The sequence below is a fragment of the Ictidomys tridecemlineatus genome, chromosome 13, assembly GCF_052094955.1.
Source record: "Ictidomys tridecemlineatus isolate mIctTri1 chromosome 13, mIctTri1.hap1, whole genome shotgun sequence".
In the NCBI taxonomy this organism is placed as follows: Eukaryota; Metazoa; Chordata; class Mammalia; order Rodentia; family Sciuridae; genus Ictidomys; species Ictidomys tridecemlineatus.
Genome location: NC_135489.1, coordinates 25384429 through 25407502, shown reverse-complemented (window position 1 = coordinate 25407502; position 23074 = coordinate 25384429). Strand labels below are relative to the sequence as shown.

Here is a 23074-nt window from a genome sequence, read left to right as displayed (position 1 = left end):
TTTCCAGCCAGCTGGCCAATCTCACCGTCACATACGACAATTCCTTCAACTCTCTTAATGGAAGGATGAATAGATAGAAGATAGATGATGGCAGATGATAGATAGATAGATAGATAGATAGATAGACAGACAGACATTACATATTAATGCTGCTTCTCTGAACTCTCAGGTCATATCCCTGTGTCCAAGCAGTAGGTGGAGATACAGATTTGGTTGAACAGGTATTGGTTTCAGAGTGAAACCAGAAATGCATCAGGTTATTATTAATTGTATTTCTGATAAACATCTCATGATTTTCTAGTTTGTGGTCCAGTTTGTCTGTTTCTCCACAAAATGGCACACAATTCCACACAATCTGAATACATAAAGTTCTATTTAGTACAGTTTTGTTGTTTCTTTTTCTTAATAAAATTTGTCCTCTGTTGTAGACACATGCCAGAAACGTCATGGGTTGGGTAATTCATGGAATGAAGAGTCTTTTGCTCTGAGGCAATTGAGGAATTCCTCCCACTGAAAAGATTTGTCCTGGCCCTGGCTCACCTCTTGCATTTATTCCTCATACCCTTTCACTTCCCCATGGGATAACCCTCAACTCCTATGAATTAGTTAATTGGTGTTTACTATATACCCAACACTCTGAGATACAGTCAAGGTAATTTTGTAAATAATTCATCTTGAATTAGCTTAGGCAAAAGAAACAATTACTTGAAGTTGCATCACTTGGGAATTGCACAGTTGTAGTAGCTTAAGCACATGGAAGCTTTGCCTCAAATGCAAAAATTCAAGATGTGAACATTAGTTTCAGAGACTTGATTAAATTAAAGCTAAGGCTTCTGTGATCCTCTTAGCCTTTCCTTCATGATGCAAAATAGTTGCTGGAATTCTAGCCATTACATCTGCTTTCCAAAGGGAAGAAGGAGAAAGGGGGAGAGGCAGGATGGCAGAGCACCCAACTCAGTCTCTTTAAAGATCTTTACCTGATCCTCTAGTTGTATCTGATGGGCCACCCCCTCTCTGCAAGAAGCAAATTTTTAGCTATTGCCATCCCAACAGCATAGAGTGCAGACATCTGGAGAAAAGAATGGATGAAGCCTACGCTAGCAGTAGAGGAGAGAGAAAGGAGGGAAGACGACAGAGGAACAGGGATAAGCTCAGGAAAGGCTTTGTCCCCACGCTGAGTGGGGAGCTACTGAACATGTCAGATACTGGACAATGTAATTGGACTAGCATTTTAGGGTTCTCCTCTCACTTGCGTAGGTTGGAGGTGGACTAGGAAACTATTTCTGCTGTCCTGGTAAGAACCACTAAGGTTCACATGACCCTGGCCAGGTTCAGAGAGTGGCCTCAGTCTTCCCTTAGGTTTTTAATCCTGCCCCTAAACTCAATGAGCTGGCGGGCGATTGCTACCAAGGACAGCTCTCAAAGATCTTAGTGCTCAGCTACAAGCCTTCCCCGTGGCAATAACCCAGTCCCAGAGAAACTTGACCTGTGGTCATGAAGCTTTGCCCAGGCCGCTCTCAGACAGGGCCAAGCCTTTAGGACTCATTTTTGCCTGAGAGAACACACCTTGCTGGTCAGCTCCCAATTCAGACAGGAGCCCTGGAGCCTGGCCCAGTCCTTCCCCATCAGCCCCACCTGGTGGTGAGCAGCCAGACCCAAGAAGGGAGCAACTGAGGGCAGACACCCCTTCTGGCAAGAGCTCCTGTGCTCTGTCCCAGCTCCTGTCTCCCAGAAGGGCGAGAGCCAGATTGGCTGTGTTCTGGAATAGCTCTCATGACACAGCCAACTGTGGGCAGGGTGCAAGAGCACCTCTCCAGGGAGTTCCAGCCTCCTGAGGTCAAGGATGGAAGCTAGAATTGACTTAGTCACGATCTCTGTCTCCAGGAGCAACCTATTCAACATCATGTGCCAGGCACCAGGAACCACTCATAAAATTCATTTTGTGGATGAACTATTACTTCCCCTAATACAGGAGACAGAACCTACCTGGAAGATGCAATATGAATAGTCTAGAATTCTCTCTATGAATAAAACGCAGGCAACCACAACAAAAGCACAGCCAAGAAAACTAGGGGGGATCTTACCTGCTCCGAGCAGTTCCCAAGTTCCACCACTGAGACTGGAGCCACCACAGACCCTGGTGAAGCGTGGCTCAGAGGGCACTTCCCTTGCTCCTTCTCTTTGCCCCCACCCTTCCTGTGGAATTCGGGGTCGGGGGTTGGTGGCAGCAAAATCTGGAAGTTTCCCCAGGGGTTCCATGTCTGTGAAATAGCTCCCAGTGGCAGGTGGGGAAGAGAAACAGAAGTCACCAGAGCCAGTCCCAAGAGGCCCTGAAGCCCGAGCACCCCGGGGCTCAGCCTGAAGCCACATTCCCAGGAGCAGAGTCAGCCCACAGTCTAATTTTTGGCCCCTTTAGGGATTTTTTTATAGGATTAAATTCATGGCCAGTATTTTTAAATTAGGTGATCTCACATAACATAGAATTTTTCACCTTCTTGGGAAACAAATAAAAGAGCCAGGATCCCCACTCAGCAACAGCCTGTGGAGTGGAGATGCCGCTGCCCACACCAGCCACTCCCAGCCGCTGCCAGGCCCCTCCAGCCATCCTCTGGACCTTGGGACCCTCCGTTCCCTGCAGCCCCCAATCCAGAGCCTCTACTGCCTACCCAATCCGCTAGTGAGGATGAGCCTGAAGGGGGTGTCTATGCCCTAGGGGGGTTTATTTGTCTGGGAAAATAAAGATGAACCTGGGAGGATTGGGAGAGCCCAAGTTCTTCAAATGAGAAAAGGATGACGGTTCTTCAAGTCAGCTGAGGGGGACAGGTTGTGGCCGAGGAGGAAGAAAGGACAGAGAAGGAGAAATGAGACATTTACCATGGGATAAAACTCTAAGAACATAATTTATAAGAGAACTGGGTCCAGTTCTGCTGTGTGGTATTTAATCAGCATCAGTGGGGTATGAGTGTGTGTTTTTTTTTTTATTTTATTAAAAAGGGGAAAATGGGGGTGGGGGGATGAAGGAGGAAGAAGAGGAAAGGTAGAAGAGAGGGAAGAAGGGAAGGAGGGAGACTTCAATAAGCACTGCTTCTCACCAGCACTTTGTGTTTGTGGGGCACGTGTGTGCATATGTGTGCATGTGGCCTGTGTCTTGGGGGGGAGGGTGTTTGATTCCATGTGCTGAGACTTCAAGGAAGCCCAGGTACTTTCTCACATTTTATCTCTGCCTTGGCCCCCATTATCCCCAAACCCCAAACCCCTACATTCAGCTCCTGCCTGGCCCAGAGCCTGGCACACAGCAGGCATTGGACACGTAAGTGAGATGTGGCTCAGCCAGTAGAGACAGAGATAGGCATTGCTGCACATGCCACTCCATTCCTGCCTCAGGATGCCCCCGAGCCCACCTCCCAAGGTCTGTCCCTGGCCTCACTGAGATCTGGAGAAGGGGGCCCTCCCTGACAGGGGCCACCTCCTCCATCCTCCGAAAGCCCTTTGGTCCCCACCTCTTCATCCTGAGGATGACATTGGAAACTGTCCCAGAGGACATGCAGTGCATCCCCCAACAAACCCCAAAAGTGACCCCATGAAACTCAGAACTGACTGACTTTCACTGCCAAGTGGGGATGGGGAAGGAGGGGCCTGTTTAATGACAGATATTTAGGATGGGATCCTCTGGACTTACACCCCAGATTTCTGGGCCCCAAACACCTTTGCATTGCCTATGGAGCCTTGAACAGCAGCAAACAGAGAGCTTGGAGCCTTGGCATGTAAGAGTCAGGAAGCTTGGAACCCTCTGCGCCATCCACTGCCTGGGTCAGAGGATCGGCCGCCTTAGAGACAGCCAAGACCAGAAGCCATTTCTAAAACAACTCCGATTGGCACACAGGTCATTTCTACTGTGGCTACGGTATTTATGTTGATTGAGATGAGAAGACAGCATGTGGTGCATGTACACACACACACACACACATTCATACACCACTGATGCTGATTAAAGGTTTATGAGAAGCAAGAAAATCTGATAGGATTTGGGCAGAATCCGACCAGTGTTAAGTTTTCTATCCCTAAGCCGTTAAGCCCTACAAGCCGTTATTTTTGTCCTTGATGTAGAGGGGAGACTAAGTTGGGAATGTAAATGGCAAGGCAGAGTTTTTGAGATGATTATCAGATCTATCTAAGATTTACTCTGCTCTTTAAAAAAAGGTCATGCACACGCGCACAAGGACACACGCTGTTCTTCTGCAGCCCCAGCAAGCAGAGGCCATCAGCAAAGTCACCTTTTGAATGAGAATCTTGGGCAGGAGGGTGCTGGTACATTTCCACAACCAGGACAGTAAGCTGGCCATTCCAGAAGCTTCCAGGAAATGTGGAGCTAACAAGCAAATCTGGCAGGTCTTCCAGGAGCCTGAAATCTAACCAAGGACTGGCATAGAAAAGTAGACAGCAGGGCTCTGGAGAAATCATTTCCCTACAAAAACAGAAGTGTATACATCATAAAGGAGAAAACAGGGTGCACCTTCTTACAAGTTTAAAAAAGGGGAAGTTCCAATCTGAATTGAGCAACTTTGCCTTTTGCCCCTAGATCCAAAGGTCACAGCTCCATAGAGCCCAAGTTCAACTTGCCCAAAGTTCCTACGTTTCTAATACCTGCCTCTCATCATCTAAAATCAGAAGGGTGGGGCGGCGAGCACCCAACCCACACTGTCAGCCAACTTTGAAAAGGGGCTGTAAAAATGGAAAATTTTACCATGCTTCTGATGTCTGTAGCTAAGCTAAGTAAATCTGGAAAGAAAAATTAAATAGGGCTGGGGATGTGGCACAAGCAGTAGCGTGCTCGCCTGGCATGCGTGCGGCCCGGGTTCGATCCTCAGCACCACATACCAACAAAGATGTTGTGTCCGCCGAGAACTAAAAAATAAATGTTAAAAATTCTCTCTATCTCTCTCTCTCCTCTCTCACTCTCTCTTAAAAAAAAAAAAGAAAAATATTTCCCTAAAACTTCATATAAGAAGAAAAGAGAATGATGCTTTTAGAAGTTCCCAGAGAAACATGGTTATTTCCAAAACAAAGTTTGATTAGAATTATAAGAAGCTAGAGGTAGTTTTGAAAACCAGGGAGGTGGTCAGATAATTCTCAGGAACTTAATCAGGCTTAGCAAAGTAGTGATAGAAATGCAAATCTGAGGTTGCCCCTGGATAGCTTGGCCAGCAGAGGAAAACCTAGAGGCAGAATCAATTTCTTCTCCCAGATTAAAACTGCAGCTTCTCTAGGTTGGAGGCAGAAGTATAAAGTCAAAGGCTCCAGAAGTTCCTAGAAAATGACAAGTCAATCCCTCACTGAATGATCCGGAGGCAACTTCTAATTCCTATTTCTCACTCCACCTCTCTAAGTCTGATTATTTTAACAAGCACTTTCTGATTACAACTTGGTAATTCCAACAAGCCAAGACTGTCCAGGTAGAGGCATAATTCATTGAACTTTCAGATGCCACTCCTCCATCACATGACCCTTGTCACCCTGAGTTTCCAAGGCAATCTGAGGGTGAGAACGCACGGCCCTGCTGGGGTCCCCATCTAACCTGTAAGTTTCGTGCATATGAGACAAGCTCCACCTTATCTGGCCGTGCTATGGTAAGATGCTGGAGCTGGGCCTCCCGGTTTTGAGTCCTCGCTTGATTGCTTTCTAGCTTACTCAGGCAGGTTGTTTCATTCCTCTGAGCCTTGGTTTTCCCATCTAGAAAATGGTGATCATATTACAATTTATCTGACAAGGTTGCCAAAGGATGTGCTGAAACCTGAAAGTGTTCAGTGTTGTGTCTGGGGCACGGTAAGTATTCAGTAAACAGAAGGAGCCGTGCTTGCTGTTTCTTGGTAAGAAGTGTCATTTTTTAACCCATGGTGCTTGAGTTCATGCCTTAGATGTACAAAGTGTTGCCAGGAATTGTCAGATGTTGTCTGTGCAGCACCTTGTCATGACTTCACCACCTCTCAGAGAGCTGGTGACCTCAGCACCCACGGCCCAGCCTGGAGGAAGGACTCACTCTTCTCCCTGAGCAAAAGTGAGTTCTCCCTCCAGGCTGGGCAGCCGCAGCACCTTCAGCAAACCTAGAGTCAGAACCCAGCACTCCGGTTGGAGAGCAGGGTTCAAACCCCTCTGGCCACCCTTTTATCAATAATAACTTTATTGGAGCATAACTAATATGCAAAAAAGCACACATTTCAAAATGCAATTTTGATGAGCTTCTCCTTTTTAAAGGCCAAATACATCCTGTTTTGTGTATAAACCTAGTTTTCTTGATCCATTCCTTGGTCAGTGGGTATTTAGGTTGTTTCCATATTTTGGCTATTGTGAATAATATTCAGAACCCATTTTTGTAAATAAAGTTTTATTGGAACACACCCATGCCCATTCATTTGCATACAGATGTTCATCTGCATGCTACAACCCAGGACTATATAGCTGCTGGTGAAACCTAAAGTTCTTCTTGTTTCCTGATCCTCCCTCCTTGGGAGCCACAGCTTCATCCTTCTTATGGAAGGTCCCTCCTTTTGAGTAGTTAAATGGCTTCTACCCTTCATCTGTGAGGATGTGGCACAGAGATGACATGAATGACTTCATTTGTTCCTCTGCTGTCAGCCCCTCGTTTCTTGAACAGACCAGTCTCATATACCTGACCTACAACTGACTCTTAGCTGACATTCTCAATCTGTTGTCTTGGATCTCCTTCATCAGAGTCACCAGGAAAGCTTGTTATAGATGCTTGTTATAGATGCTGATTCCTGGGTCCTGCACAGACTTATAGAATCGGGACCAGAAAACTCCACTAAAATAAAAATAACAGGGCCAGAGGTATAGCTCCATGGTAGAGTACATGCTTAGCATACCCAAGGGCCTGAATTCAGTCCCCAACACCAAAAACCTAAAAGAAAAATAAACAAAAATAAAAATAGTACCAATACTCCTATAGGTGGGTGCTAAATCTATCAAAGATTGAATGTAAGCAATATAATTCATTCTTGAGTTCTGAGGTTATCTCTTATTCAAAAGTAAACCCTGTACACAATGTCTGACATACAATAGATGTCCAAAGACACTAGTTAAATTTGAAAAAGCTGTTACTGAATACATGTCCTTGTACAATTAGGTACATACCAGAGCTGGGCTGTGGAACTCTTTTTGCCTTTACCCGATTATCAGAGACACTTTGTTTTTGTTTTGATTGGTTTCCCATGTCAGTGACTTCTAGAACTTCAGTGTTAGGGTTTCCTGCCTCTGAGAAATCAGTTAAGTTGCCAAGTATTTATAAACACTCAGAATCATAGGAAAGGCTGTCATCTTCTGAGCCAGGCAAAGTGGCACATGCCTGTACCCTCAGGAACTCCAGAGGTGGAGGCAGGAGGATTGTAAGTTGGAGGCTAGTCTCAGAAACTTAGCAAGATACTGTCTCAAAATAAAATCCAAAAAAAATTTTTTTTAAAAAAAGGGATAGAGATGTAGCTAAGTGGTAGAGTGCCTCTGTTTGTCAGATGAACTCTTTCCCTTCTCATCTGTCACTTAAGGAGGGCTTTTTCTATGTGGGTATTTATGAAAGGACAACCTTCCTTAGACAGCTGCCCTCAGTGATCAGAAGTGACACCCTGTGCAGCATTAAGTCCTGTGATGCTCAGATTCACCTCCCTCTGGATCAAGGCTGAGACAGAGAGAGGAAGTCACTTGACCAGGATCATGTGAGAAATTTCAAAGGCAGAACAAGAAGCCCAGGCACACCTGTGCCTTGGTCCCTTAGCAACATTAAAGGGGAAGAAGGTGTTAAATTCCTCAGATTTTCCAGCCTCCTCACATGTGTGGGCATGCACATGTGCGCCCAGGGACACACAGACATGGGCGCAGCAGCGATGTCCAGCCTTACCTAAGGCCCACTCTAAAAGAGGTGCTTCTCTTCCCTCCATAGCCAAACCACCCATCCATGCTCTAGATACCTGTAGGAGGTACAGCTGCATTTTCTACATTGGCTGCCTTGACATCTGGGGCCTCCCAGACCCTGCAGGGACTGTCCCTCCCAGGTGAGCCACGCCCCAGAGACAATAAATTCTTGCCTATCAGTGCCTTTCACATAGAATCCCATCAATTCAGAGTCTCCATGCCACCACCCTAGGTCACTGTCTCCTGCCCTTGTCATCCTAGAGCCATATACTGGACAACTAGGGATAGCCCCTCTGCTGGAATGACTCAAGCTAGCAATCCTAATCCTGCGTCCCCTACCTCAGTCTGTTCTTCCCACAGAAACCACAATAAAGGATCTCGTCCTCAGTTCTCCTGACCAATCCTGGGCTCCCTGGACTCCCTCCTCGGTGGGGGTGGCATGTCCTCTCCTCTTGGGCGCTCTGAAAAACCAGTTGTCTTTTAACTACAGCCATCTCCTAATTTGCTGTTCTTAACTGTATTTTGAATATTTGATTACTACACTATGCCTTCAAACAATACTGTCCAAGGGAAGTGAAAGGCAGTGGGGATGGGAAAACGAAAGACAGTGGAATAGACCTGACACAGCTTTCCTGTGTGCATAGATGAACACACCACAGTGAATCTCAGCATCGTGAACCTCCACAAGAAATTAATTAAAAAAAAAATAACTATGGGTAAATGGCAGGTGGATCAATAGAGGGAAGGAAGCAGGTGGGAGGAAGGAAGGGGAAGCAGAGGTGCTGGCAACTGAATGAAAGCAAGATATATTCCAGGCTTTTATAATTATGTCAGAATGGATTCTACTGTCATGTACAGCTGAAAAGAACCAATAATAATTTTTAAAAAAAGCAATGTCATGCCTCTCCATCTACAGATATTTCAATCCACTGAGCATCTTCCCTCCGTGTATGTCCTAACCTCTCCCTCCACTGGTCCAGTTAGGGTACAGACATGTTCATGTTGCCCCACGTTGTGGTTTAAATCTCAACTGTCCCCCAAAGGCCATGAGTTAAAGGCTTCATCCTCAGTGTGCCGTTTTTCATTAGTGAAGCCAACTTCAGGAGGGTGGGGGGGCTAGTAATGGAATTTAGGTCCCTGGGAGTGTGTCCTTGGACAGGGTATTGGAACCCCAGCTCCTTCTACTCTCTTTTTGCCTCCTGGCCACCAGGAGGTGGTGGGCAGCTTTGCTCCACATTGTGCTTCCCGCCATGTTGGTTTACATCCCCACAGGCCTGAAGTAACAGAGCCAAGTGACCACGGACCAAATCCTGTGGAACCATGAGCCTAAACAAATCTTTCCTTCTTCTAGGTTGATTTTCTCAGGTATTTTGTCACAGTGATGGAAAATTTACTAATACGCCACCAAAGATTTAGAACATTCGAGCCTCTCCTGTCTCCCGTCTCCCCACCCTTCCCAATCAAGGTCCGCCAAGGCTAAGGCATGTTCTCTTTCTCCCTCCGTTCAGTCATCCAGAGGTGAGCCGTGTCCTAGAGACAGTAAATTTGACCAAGGTCACGTGAAAGACCATGTCATCCAGCTCCTTCCATCTCCTGGCAAAGGTTACCAATTCTTGACAAAACAGTAGGCCCATCTCCATCTTGCTGGGCCAGTCCTCTGCATCTGACATCCTTGTTCACTCTCCCCTCTGTGCTGTCCTGCTCTCTCCTAGTTTCTACCTCTATGGACTCTTTCCCCTCCCTCCAGTGGTCTTCTGGCTCTTCCTCAGGTTGTCATTTCCTCCTCTCAAATGACATAGACCATTTGGAGAATCTGAGGAAAGCTGAGGAGCCTCTCTCCTCACACAAATTTTTGCATAAATGTCACAGGATTCGTCAGCCCCCTAAGGCCCACCCTTTGGCCTTCAGGGGAACTCAGAACACCGGGTTTATGTTTGTCTTAGGCCAGACCCCTCTCTCAATTCCCAGGTCTGCATATCCTTCAGTTAGTAAGCACCTAAGTTCAGGATGTCCAAAGTCAAAGTCATCAGCATCCCCACAAAACCAGCTCCCTTTCTGGAATTGTTCCTCATGATGGTACCATTATCTACCAAGCATCCAGGACGGACACCTGGAGACTGTCAAGACTGCCCTCCCCCAGGTCCATGTTCAGTCAACTCCCAATCCCTGTGCACTCGTCTCCTCACCATCTTTCAGGGTGTCCCTCTGCCCGCGCCCACTCCATGCTCAGGTCCCTGCACTTGTCTTGGCTCCCCTGGGTCTCGGGCAGTTCCCACCCCTCTCACTAACCACACAGCCAGTCAGAAAAGTCCAGCATGCCCATCTGCTCAAGGCCACTCAATGCCCTCCCAACCCATGGTCTGTAGCATTATTTGCCAATGTGGGTCTTCAAAATATAAGAATTCTCAGTGGCTTTAAAAATTTATATTTTCACATTCTAGTTGATGTGGAGGATAATACCTTCCAACTCCACACCTGTATTTGCTTTTATGATCATCATGATGTTGGCACCAAGATAACCCATTTACTTGTGGCAACTAATGGGAAATAGAGGTGGATTAAAATGGTGAACATAGCACCCGTTACATGGTGTCATTATTGTTAGAGTACAGCTACTAATATGGTTATCCTTAGCTTTTTCCTCCCTATGGGGTCTTTCCTAACATCCCTGAATCCCCAGGAAATATTGGGAGAGATTTTCCCCATGTTCTTACTGCAGAGTGACACATCTCAACTACAGAGAAAATATATATGGTATTATATTATATCATATCCTTGTTAGCTTCTGATGTATAGTAAACATTAAATAAATGTTTTTTGAATAAATAAATTAATGAAATGAAATTTGGCCTAAGAACAAATTAATCTACCAGACAGCAGCCACTGAGAGATTTTACAAATATTTAGTAAGTATCAACCACATTCCAAGTGTCCTGTTAGGACCTGGGGCAACAGAAGTGAATAAAATAAACAATAGCCCATTTCCCTAATGTAATTACAATAAAGTGATAAAGTGTATTGGGGGAACTGGAAGGAGTTGCATCCTGCCGGAGCATCAGGGGTAAGGCAGAAGGTGAAAGAGAAGAGGCTAAGGGCAGGCAAAGCCAGGTGGAAAAGGCCTTGAGAGCCTTGTGAGGAACTTCATCCCATGGGCAATGGAGACCCCTGAATATGTATCAGTAGAAAATGGAAGAAATCCCAGCCCCTCTGGCTTAGCAAAAAAGAGAATTATTGGCACTTGCAGTTGGAAACAGGGATGGTCAGCCACCTGCAGGTAGAAGTCAGGGCTCAGACAAGCCATGAGGGCCTGGTTTTGCCATCTCAGCCTAGCTCTGCTGTCCTCCAAGAGCCAGTTCCTTGCTACAGCCATACATGGAGGCCACACACAGCTGCTCTAGCCTCACATCCTCCCAGGTTCAAGAATAACAAACCCTTTTCCAGATAATCCAAGCTAAAGTCCTGGGCTATGTTTAGTTAGAATGGCCCATCCTTGAACACCACTATGGCCAGGAGAGTAAAATGAGACAATGTGTTTATGGTGGGGTGACACGTTGCACGTCCCCCAAGAAGTGGAATGAGATTGAAGGCTGAGGGAGTTGGTATTTCCTAAAGGAAAATCAGAAGTTAGAACAATGAACGGATGCTAGATGTCAAAAACAAAAATCCAATACAGAAAGATTTGGGGCAGGGAGTGACTCTGTGATTAGATTTATAACTAAATACAAATGGTCCAAGAACTACACACTGTGATGGCCATGTGGGGAGGGGAGAGAGGGGAGGTGCTGCAAGCAGCGAGATGAGAAAGTGGCCACCACGATGAACCAAATAAAAGAACATCAACTGCCCGAGCAGGGTAGGACAGTGGGGTGGAGAGAAGGGAGATCCAGAAGTAGAACTAATAAGTCCTAACAGAGCCCAGAGACCTGCAAGTGGAGGCTCACAGGAGGACCCTGGTGGAGCAGGGTAGAGATGAGTTCTGCTTAGGTAACGTGAAGTTTGAGAGGCTCACAGAACTTGGTTGTGGAAAGTTCCAGAAATAACTTGTATTGAATGAATCTGGAACTCAGGAGAATGGCCTGGGCTGGAAATACGGTTTTGAAGGTGACCAGGACTAAAAAGACACCTGAAGTCCAGGGTACACCAGGGCATCCCAGGCAGAGGGTATGGAGGCTGACTCACCCTGGGGAGCACCAGTGCTGAAAGATGAGCATAGGAAGAGGAGCCAAAATGGAGAAGGAGAGGCCTGAGCAGCAGGAATCCAAGACATAGAGAAATCATGGAAGCTAAGGGAGCAGACGTTTTTTGCAGGAAGAGGGTAAGGCCCACAGGGCCAGATGTCACCAGGAGGCCACCCAAGGTAATTTGAAAATGGCCCATTGGATTTACCCACCAGGAGGCCACCTGGTGTGGTGAGTGAGTGGTGGGTTGAAGAGTTGGGTGAGGGGAATAGAATCACCTTTTCAGGGGATGAGTCCTGCAGAAAAGAGAAATGAGGTAGAGACTCGTGGGAATGGTTGGGGTATTGTGTTTGAGATGCGGACTATGAACTTGAAAGGGGCGTGTTCTCCTGGCACCACTGGGAAGGATTGAAGGCTTTTGATGTTATCACCCTGGCTTACCTTCAACAGTATCTCCTCCCTTTGTTCTTAAAGAAATAAGATGAAAGCAGAAAAAAAAAATACTGTTTGCAGATGATTCTAATCCAATGCTTTATTTCTACAGATGAGAAAACTGAGTCTGCACTGATTAAACAATTTGTTCAAAGTTTCATGCCAAATCCATTGTAGAAACCAGGACTGGTGACTTGTCACAAGTCTTGGGCCCAAGACCTCCTTCTACAGAAGCTCTGCTAGAACTCCTGCCCTGCTGGGGCTTCTGCTGGAACAATTCCATTCCAGTTAGGTTCCGGAAAGACATTCCCACCCCACATTCATCTTGGCCACTCATTGCCCTAATGTATGCCAACAGATGCCAGTGTCTGTCTGCATTGTAATGACACCTTCCATGGCTTAGCCACTAACCTAAGCAGGTCCTTCAAGGGTGGGATCTCCAGCCCTAGGTGAAGCAGGTATTTGGGAGAAGGAAGACAGTCTTTCTTAAATTTTGGTGGGAGGGGTGGGGGGGGATGTGGAGGTGTGTGCAGGGTGTGGGTGCGTGAATAAACACACACATTTGCAGTATTGTGTTTCTAAAGAGCAATGGTGTTCCAAACACCATCCACCCTCATCTGAAGGGCTTTCCTACCTGTGGAATGCTCGCGCACCACCACACCAGCTTTCAAAGCAGATGGGTATTTACTGCGCGCAAATGTTCCATTGACTCTGGAATGTTCTCACATGTGCTCTGGTGGATTAATGAGCTCCTAATATTGTGATAATAATCATTTTCCATAAATATGCATAGTCAGCTTTTAAAAGTGTCACATGGGGTAATTATTAGCTGTCTGGGTGCTAATCGCTTGGGGAAAATATTTACTTGCATGTGAAATGGAACCTGTGTTTGTTTTGTTAAATGCACTGCTTCGCAGCAAGCCCAGAGCAATTACCAGGCTGATTTAAAGGGATTCAGATGCCAGGGAACCAGGATTGAGGGGTGGGTCTCTGCCAGTTCTCCAGGGCCATATCCAGCTTCAAAACCTCACTCCCAGGACTTGTGTGAAATGCTTGGTTGGATTCAGTTTGATAAAAATATACCAAGAACATACAGTGTTTAAGGTGTTTTAGAAAGAACACAATCTTGGAAGCCGGAAGGAGCTGAAATCCCAGCGTGTATGAGCTTGGGTTAGTGATTTGTTTCTGTACCTCAGTGTGCTCATCTGGAAAGTGGGACGCTGTCAACTCCTAAGGTTGTCAGGAGGTGTAAGAGCATACAAAGGGCATCAAGCCCAAAGCCTGGCCTTTAGTAAATATTCGCTTTTCCCTCCTCTCATGTTCACGCACTGAGGGGGACACATGGTTAAGAAACACAATCCCCCCCCTCCATGACCCATCCACGTCCCCACAGGACTGATCCATGGAGAGCCTGATGGAAGATGCCTTACTATTTGGTAGAGGATGCAGAGGTTTAAGAAAAAAAAAAAAAGTCATAGAATTAGAGGAAAATCCGAATGAACTCAAATCTTCAAAAAACCCAACCCTGCCCTCTGGCAATGGATGTGAGGGACATGGTTTGGGAGCAACCTATATCCACATCATCTCCCTGACTGATGACCGGGATCCTCACCTTCCCCCAGTACATTCCCAGGAAACACTGCACTTTCCTTGGAATGGAATGGGTGGGACAGTGAGGCCTAATAGTTCACAGTGAATAAATGTATCCCAATAAATAAAAGGGGCTGAGATTGGGAAAGGGGGTGTTTAAGAAGTCATTAAAAGGGGAATGAGAAGAAGGAAGCTCATCTCTTTATGTTAGATTGCACCCTCTTTTTCTTTTCCCCTTTTCTTGGCTGGAGTAGAAAGTCTCTGTCCTATAGAATACAGCAAACCTAAGAACATCATCATCCTACCTTGCTGACCTTGGGGCTTCACACCTATCCACACCCATGCATTGGAAATCTGTCATAGGCAATGGTATGCAAAGTTCACCTGTGTGTTAAGGAAATGACAGAAGCTAAACTGCATAAGGAAGTTTAACTGACTCAAAAGAAGGAAAAAGTTTAAAGCGTAACAACAGCCCTCATTTACTTGTAAACATGCATGGGTGGTCCTTCCAAATTATTCTGGTTTTCAAATTTATTTTCTAATTCATCTAATTCAATTTTTTTTTTTTTGGATCCAGATCATTGCTTCCACTTGCACCAAAGCCCTGCCCTAGAAGACCAGGATTAGGGTTGGAAGCAGAGCTATGGCTTTAACTCCTTGGGTCTCTATTTTCTCATATGTAAAGTAAATAAATAAACAAATAAAAGGTGCATGATTCAGCCTCTCTGGGTTGCAGAGAACAGACCTGTTCAGTTTCCTCAGATAAGGTAACATTTGCTGCTCCTGATTCCAGATAGCAATCTAACCACATACATCCATTTTCCTACCCTCTTGAGATATCTGTGAAATGAACTACAGGAAAATAAAAAGAAACAGACCTATAACAATAAAGCCAATGGTGGTCTACAGACACAGATGACAAGCGTGGAAGTTCACTGTATCCTATAAAAAATTTCCCAGAGCATGTTGATGAAGGAAATAGGCAAGAAATCTACAGGTCACAATGCACAACAAAGATGCTCAGAAGCAAATTTCCCTTGGCCTGGAACACATCTTCCTTGCCTCCCAGTGTCCCTCTAACTAACAGTGACAACAGGAATGAAAGTTGGGACTACAAACAGGCAGACTGATTGAAAGTCTATATTTAAGGTCTACAGTGTACCTTTTGGTGTCCTTCTTCCTATGTCTCCACCTACCTCCAAAACAACTCCTGAGTGTTGGTGGCTTAGAAAACAACTTTATGCCGAAGAATGTGGTGGCTTTTTTCTATAAGCATTGAAGGAACTGACTCGAGACTTCTAATGTTCCTGGCTTTCATGTGGGATCATTTTGCCACTGTGTGTGTGTGTGTGTGTGTGTGTGTGTGTGTATGTGTGTGTGTGTGTTGGAGATGAAGGTGGCCTCACAGATGTGTCCCAGATCGTGCATTTTAAGTCAAAATGTACCAGCTGAGCAAACACACAAAGAATTTCAAGTCAGAAGAAAAGACCTACATCTAGCAAGGGAAATCCATACCAGTCTTCCTTCTATAATATGTATAAACTTCTGAGAGGCATTAGCCTAGGAGGAGCATTAGCAATGTGAAGGAGGAAAAATAGTAGAAACATTGATTTCCTGAGAAAACCAAGAGGGCTCAGAAAACTTTTAACATTTTCAAATTGAAAAATCATCAGGGAGTTTTGGGAGTACAATACATTCATTTAATAAGAACAGAGTACTATGAAAAAAAAAGATGTTTTTAAAAAGAAATAAAGGAGCACTTAGAAATGTAAATAATATTCTTCCATAAAAAAGTTGAAGAAATTTCTCAGAATGTAGTCTTCCAAAATAAACTATAGAGATTAAAAAATATGAGTGAAATTACATGAGACTAAGAAGATGAATCCAGGAGGCTCAATATTTGGCTATTAGGTATTCCAGAAAGACAGACCAGGGAACATGGAGAAGAGGAAATAATCAAAGAGATAATACAAGACAATTTCCCAGAGCTTAAGACATACACTCAGGTTCAGACCACAGGCTCAGACAATAAATAAAAAGAACCCCCACCAAGATATAGCCTTGTGGAATTTCAGAACACCAAGGACAAGAAAAGATCCTTGAATAGAGTAGAACAAAGAAAGAGGATTCAAATGCCACCATGTGCTGAGGGACAATAGAGCAATGTGAACAAAGTTCTGATGGAAAGTTGTTCTGAATCTAAAGTTTCTATAACCAAACACATATTGTTCCATAGCAAAGGCAGAATAAAGACATTTTCAAATAAGCAAGGATTTAGAGGCTTCCCAAATACTTTTCTAAATGGGTTACTTGAAAAAGGAAAAGCCAAACCTTGGGGTAAATCTCAAGTGAAATAAATGTAGAATGAGAAAAAGTCCAGTAAATTTATGAAATCCAGTAAATGGTTGGAACACTTCAGATGGTGGTTAAATAGCAAAGTAGAAAACAATAAATTTGGAGTCAGAGCAGGGGCATGGTCCTGAGCAGGGGTGGTGGGGGGGCGGTGGATATGAGAATTGGGGTAGGAGAATAATTTGTGTAAATAAGTAAGGACAGTTTAAGAATGAGAATATAATAAATCCATATTTTGCAAGAAGAATGAAAGATAGTAATTGGGCAATTGGAAACTTGAGGGGCTTGAGAGAGGCTGAACAAGACAGTGATGCTTCGAAAGAGAAGAAAGCTAACATGTAGCACAATCTGAATGTACTGATGGGAAATCCCATGTGGCTTCCATGCAGACAGGGAAAAATGTACTCCTCTCTTCTCCTGGCAGAGTCTATGGTCACAAGAGGTAAACACTGTCTCCTGCTTCAGTGCCAGCTTTTAACTGCATGTAAGGCTCACTTGGGGGTGTAGGCAGGATGGGAATGTTAACACTCCTGATGATGAGTGTCAGTCAGGTAGCCTAAGCATTCCATTAAGCCACACTAAAATCCCAGTGCCTTATCAGCGCTAGGTTGATTTCATGTCACAGTAAAGGAAGTCAATGACAGTGGAGGAAGGGGCCATGGAATTTCTGCCCCTTGAAGTGACCCAAAGACCCAAGATTCTTCCAATTAATGACATCATCATTTTTATACCTCCAAACCCCCCACCAAATTGTCCACATTCATCCTGCAGACTAGAAAAGAGAATGTGTGGAATAGTACACAGAAGGTTTCAGAGGTCAAGCCCAGGAGCTTGCATTTCTCCCTACCTTCCATTTGACAGAGTTCATCACATGGCCTCAATGATCTGCTGATAGGCTGGGGAATGCTGTGTCGTTGTGTGGCCAGGAGGGAAAGAACCCAGGAGTTGATCTCACTCTGTCCCATGCTGCAAAAGTAAAAGTGCCAGCAGAAAGAATTAATGAGCAAAGTAGGAACTCTAATGTCCAAAATGTACACAGTGCAGAGTCAAAAACAATAACCAGTGAAGGAACAAGGACAAGATTTAACTACATCCTTTAAAGTTATAAGTCCTCCCAACAGTAGAACCAAAAACAGTCCTAGAACTTACGGGATCTTTCAAAAATATCTTGTCATGGGTTGAGTTGTGTTGGAATTCTACCCCCTGCTAACTGTGAATGTGACCTTATTTGAAAATAGGGGTTTTGCAGTTATAACCAAGATGAGGTTATTGGTGTGTGCTCTAATCCAACATGACTGGTGTCCTCATGAGAAAGGGGAAAAACAGACACACACAGGGAGAGAGAAGGCCATGGTGACAGGCAGAGATGGAAGTGGTGCATCTACAAGCCAGAGATTGCCAAGGATTGCCAGAAAACACCAGAGCTAGAGGGGGTATGAAGGTGTTCTCCCCCACAGGTTTTAGAAGACAGACAGCCCTGCTGATGCCTGGAATGCAGACTTTTAGTCCCTAGGACTATGAGACCATCTATTTCTGTCATTTTAGGCTGCCCAGTTTGTGATGCTTTCGCACAACAGCCCCATGACACAAATCCAGGGCTATTGTCATCTGCCCAGATTTGGGGTTGAGTTGGTGGAAACAGGCCTGGATGGGAATAGGATGTAGTCTTTGTTGGCTCTTAGAAAGAAGACATCAGATAGGACAGAGATGGTCAGTCATAAAGATCATGATGATAAATTTTATGTGTCCACATAACTGGACTAAGGGATGCCCAGATAGCTGGTAAATGATTATTTCTGGATTTATCTATGAGGATGTTTCCAAAAGAGATTAGTATTAAAGTCCATAGAGTAAGTTAAAAAAAAATCTGCCTTCAGCAATATATATGGCATCATTCAATCCTTTGAGAGCTCAAATAGAACAAAAAGGTAGAAGTGCAAATTTTCTCCCTTGGCTTGAGTCAGACCATCCATCTTCTCCTGCCCTTGACACCATTACTTCTAATTTTGGGCCTTTAGACTCAAACTGGAACTTATACCATTTTGGTTCTCTTAGTTCTCAGGTCTTTGGATATAGACTGGATTCATACCACTGGCTTTCACAGGCCTCCAGCCTGCACACAGCAGAATATAGGACTTACCAGCCTCCATAGCTGCATGAGTGAATTGTTCATAATAGACTTCTTTGCATATATGTATATACACATATGTGCACATATGTGTATATGTATATATAATGTATGCATGTGTATATATAAACATACACATAAATGTGTATATATATGTGTGTATATATATATATATATATATATATAATTTGATTTTACCTCTTTGGAGAACCCTAACACAGAGAGGAATTGCATCTCACCCACAGTGTGGAACCACCAGGAGGTTCTTCCCGAGGGAGACTCAGTTACCTGCCATAGCTCACTCCTCTCCCACCTATTTCCATGTGACCAAGTGAGTTTTCCCTACCTCATCTTAACATTACAGATTTCAAGAGACCAGAGTTGACTCCTTCTCCTCTGGCATTCAACAGCCAGGATTGCAAACTTCTAGAAAATAGAGGAGCCCCAGGGAAATCTAATAACAGCCCTACTTAAGAGCACACGACAATTATTACCTCCAACTGTGAGGGAGGCTGAGTAATTAAAAAGGGTTCTTTATTTTGATTAAAAAGATTCCTTTTAGTGTTTCTGAATCTTTAGTGAAAGCCCAGAACTCTATTTTTAGACACAAAACAAGATACGTGGCCGGGGACAGGGATGTAATTTAAAACATGGGATGAGCATTTGTAACCTGAAAAATGAGCACATGCCCCCAGTGGCCCTCAAGTTGAGCCCATCCCCACCCAATGGCTTCCAGGAGCACGGTAGCTTCGCAGCCCCCACCCTGCCGCCTGGATTAATAGGAGGCCCAAATTAATTGGTTTTAATCACTATAAATTTCCTTCCCAATAAAATTTCAAGAATTTCCAATCATGCTGATTTATATGTGTAATTAGAAATCCATTCACAGATGTCACACTGCTAGGTGGTGGGTAGTATAAGCCCCGGCTTAACTCCAGCTTGAGGCCTAAGCAAGGAAAAGTGACAAGGGGGAGGTTGGCAGGAAGCTGGGACAGGGAGCAAGCCCCACCCTGAAACTGTCCACACCCAAGGTCCCGTGGGGGCTGCTGCCCACCAAGAAAGCATAGATTTTACTTTCTTTAGTCCCCAATCCCTTCTCTGCCACAGATATCCCCTAACCTAGATAGGAGCAGATCAAAGGGGCTTTGCGTGTCCCCAGAAGGCCTGAACCAGACAAATGTATGGCACAGCACCAGGCCTCCTCTCTGTCCAGTGTAGTGATGAACAGATTCGGGGAGGCTGGGACTGCAGCTCCAGGGACGTCACTCTGCCAGCTGCCCGCTTCCAACAGGCACACTAGTCACTTTCTTATTGCCTGCACCCTGGATTGCAAATCCAGGTGGTCACAGACAAGCGGATGGGACTTCAGCTCCAGCTCACCTTCCTTCCTCCTCTGCTGCCATTCTCCCTCCACAAATGGCCCAGGGTCACAGTGGGAAAAGGCTGCATTTCAGGCCTTAAAAGGATTCCGAAGGAGTCATCCTCTCCCTACAGTGACAAAGTGGGACAGGAAATTCTATCAATGAACAAAAGATACATGGAGGGTTTCATCAGGAATTTATAGTGTCAAGACTGGATGGTAGGGAGAAGGAAGGAATGGAAGATTCCAGAATCCCACACGGAGGAGTGTTAGCAGCTAACCCATATTGCGTGGACGTCAGGTCTCTGGGCAATGCAGGAGAATCAGGCAGAGTCAGGTCTTGGTGGAAAAGATCAGCTGCAACTGTTCAGATCCCAGTGGTGACAGCACTGTCGGAGACTGAGTGTCCAACCCAGGCGCCTGGGGAGAAGCCAGTCTCTTATGGGCACTAACAACAGAAGGGGTGGAGCTATTCCTGAGCCAAGCACTCTCTGAGCTAACCTTCAGAGCTGGCCGCCTCAGCTGCCCATCATGGATCTCACAGAGAATGTGAGAACAGGAACAAAGGTGAGAGAGCAGCATGCAGCCAGTGAACCTGGGGTGAGCCCCAGCTCCTGCCCCTGGGCACCATGGCCTTCAGGAGTTGCCTGACCTCATCTGTCTACACCGCTCACACTTGTGCCTTTCTATCAGCCCATTATCATCACGTAGCTTTATCTCAGGATGGCCAGTCAAAGATGGAAACTAACCCTCAGAGTGGCTACATCACTTCTTAAGGTCACAAAGCTATAAAGAAAGGGAAGGGAAGGAGTGTCTACCATGGACCAGGTGATGGAATGTCCTCAGTATAATCCTAAAAGGACAAAAAAGAAAAATGAGGTTCAGAGAGTTAAATATTAAATTACGTGTCCATGGCTATAGGAAGGTAGAGGTGGACCCAATGGATACGCTGCAATCCCTGGGCCAGCTTAGCTCTGGATTTTGGGTCCAGGGGAAGGGGCCAAAAAGGGTCAGGGTTTGGAGGGTATAAGAATGTAGCACTAAGAAAAGAGCTCAAGGGAAAGAGACAAAAATTGCCATTCGTTGGGGAACCGGAGGGTGTTAGACCCTTGGAAGATGCAGCAAGTTCAGGGAATTGGTGAGAAATACCCACCTCCCCCCTCAGTTTTTGAATCAACTGAGAAATAAGACACAGAGTTAGACAGAGGGAGTCCAACATAACAGCCACACTGGCACATCTGATTTGAAAACTACTGCTTAAGATGCCTGATGTCCCGCTCTTGAATTAGACACATGATCTTTCACCCCAGATATGTCCCCTACAGCAGGCAGGATCTGCCTCCAGAAAATTCACCACAAGCAGGAAGAGTTTAGACTATCTAGTGGCTAGAGACCTGAAACAGAACTGAGCCATGTCTGGGGATCATTTTCCAATCCTTCCAAAATGGCAGGCACTCCGGTTCTGTGGGAACTCTACCATGGCGTCCCCTGCAAGATGCATAGCTCCTTGACCAAAGGGCATTGATGGCCCCGAGATCAAACTTCACCTCGTGCTTGGACTAAACTCTGCTTGCTACCCATGAAGACCTTCCAGCATCTCTGTAGGCGGCAGAAGCCACCTCCCGGGCATCGCAACAAAAGCTTTGTAATACACCCCCACCCACCCACCCACCCAAACAAAGACAGACACATTCAGAATTATTTTCAATAGTGTTCTGTTCTCAAAAGTGGTTGGTTGGTCTGCCCGCTCAGTCTGCCTCCCTCAAAGAGAGAAGAAGATCATCTTTGCTTTGGCTTGATCCTTTAATGCGCCTGAAAGCTGTTGCTTTGGTCTAAAACAGACCCCAGTCCCCGAGCAGGGACTAGGTGGAGAGGTCTTAATGGGGATTAGTGTCTGCATGGGCAATGGCAGAACAGGGTCCTAAGAGGAGATTTTAGAGGTTGCACAATTTTTAAGGGCTTAAATGTTTGATAATGCAGCTCAGTTACGTTTATGCGTGTCGGGGCCTGAGCAGCAACATACCATACAGGACATAATGGATGCTACAAGATTTGATTTGAGTAGTTTAAAAATATCCAAGTAGTCTGCAGGCTAATGGCCATTGGACAGACTTATTAGTATATCAATAATCATTCAGCATTCCGAAATCCTTTTAATGCTGTGGGACAGCAAGGAGAGGACTAAGGGGGGAGGGGGGGGAGAAGGTCACAAGGGATCTTGTGGGGTCAGTTAAACAAGTGAAGACAAGGGAAAAAATCACCATCTCCCAAGACCTGGTGTTCCTCTGTCACCACCGGCAGTGTGGTTCAGAGTGTCTGTGGGGCCCCCTTATAATTGATTAGGGGAAAAACCTTTAAAAAAAATTCCTGCAGCTCCTGACAGTTCCCTCCCATCAGTGAAATGGCTGCCCCCTAAGCCTTGCTCAGGTCAGCCCATCTCCACAGCCCGGCTTGTACATTCTCTCCTTCTCACCTTGGCTCACCACCTCCCCTGGGAGAGTTATGCCTCCAAACAGCTGACTTCCCATCTATCCTTCAAGTTCTCACCTCTTCCCAAGCTCTAACTCCCCAGGCCACCGGGGGTTCCTGGTAATGGCCCTTGAGAGCACAGGGCTTTTTAGCATTACGCATGTCTTGGAGGCATCACCCCTAGTCAGCCGGGAGCTCCTGTGAGCAGCATACAGGTGCTTTTATAGGCTTGAGATGATAATTCTCAACCTCTCCCTTATGCTTTAGCCACAAAATTCCTTGGAGTATTGGATGAAGCTCTGGACACATGTGCACAGAGTACACCCTTGTGTCACTAGGATTCCAGGAGTTGATATGTTTCAGTTGCTTTGAGAAGTGCTTGATGGGTACTGGGTGATAAATGTTAGCTAAAGCCACTATTTAGCTATTGGAATCATCAAACAAAACTTGTTGAAGGGTTGATGGGGTTGCGGAGAGTTGAAGAAGGAGGCAGAATGTCCCCTGGCCTCTGAATGTCCCCTTGGATTCTTCAAACTTTTTGACTTGGATTCTTCAAAGTCAAAATTTCCTGGCAGGAGATTGGATAACCAAGCTGCACAGAGGGCTGGGTTAGGGGCAGCAATTTGGGGGTCATGATTGCTTTGT

The 23074-nt window shown here is 45.4% G+C and overlaps 1 long non-coding RNA gene across 1 annotated transcript in view; it reads right to left on the bottom strand.

Annotated features, from left to right (window-relative positions):
- LOC144370112 (uncharacterized) overlaps positions 1 to 20077 on the bottom strand; it is a 37227-nt gene extending 17150 nt beyond the window's left edge. Inside the window, exons 1-2 of the long non-coding RNA XR_013430052.1 lie at positions 19981 to 20077; positions 17320 to 17438 (exon numbers count right to left, since the gene is read on the bottom strand). This is a non-coding gene — a long non-coding RNA (uncharacterized LOC144370112). The remainder of the gene's footprint in view (positions 1 to 17319; positions 17439 to 19980) is intronic.
- Between the last annotated feature and the right edge of the window lie 2997 nt (positions 20078 to 23074).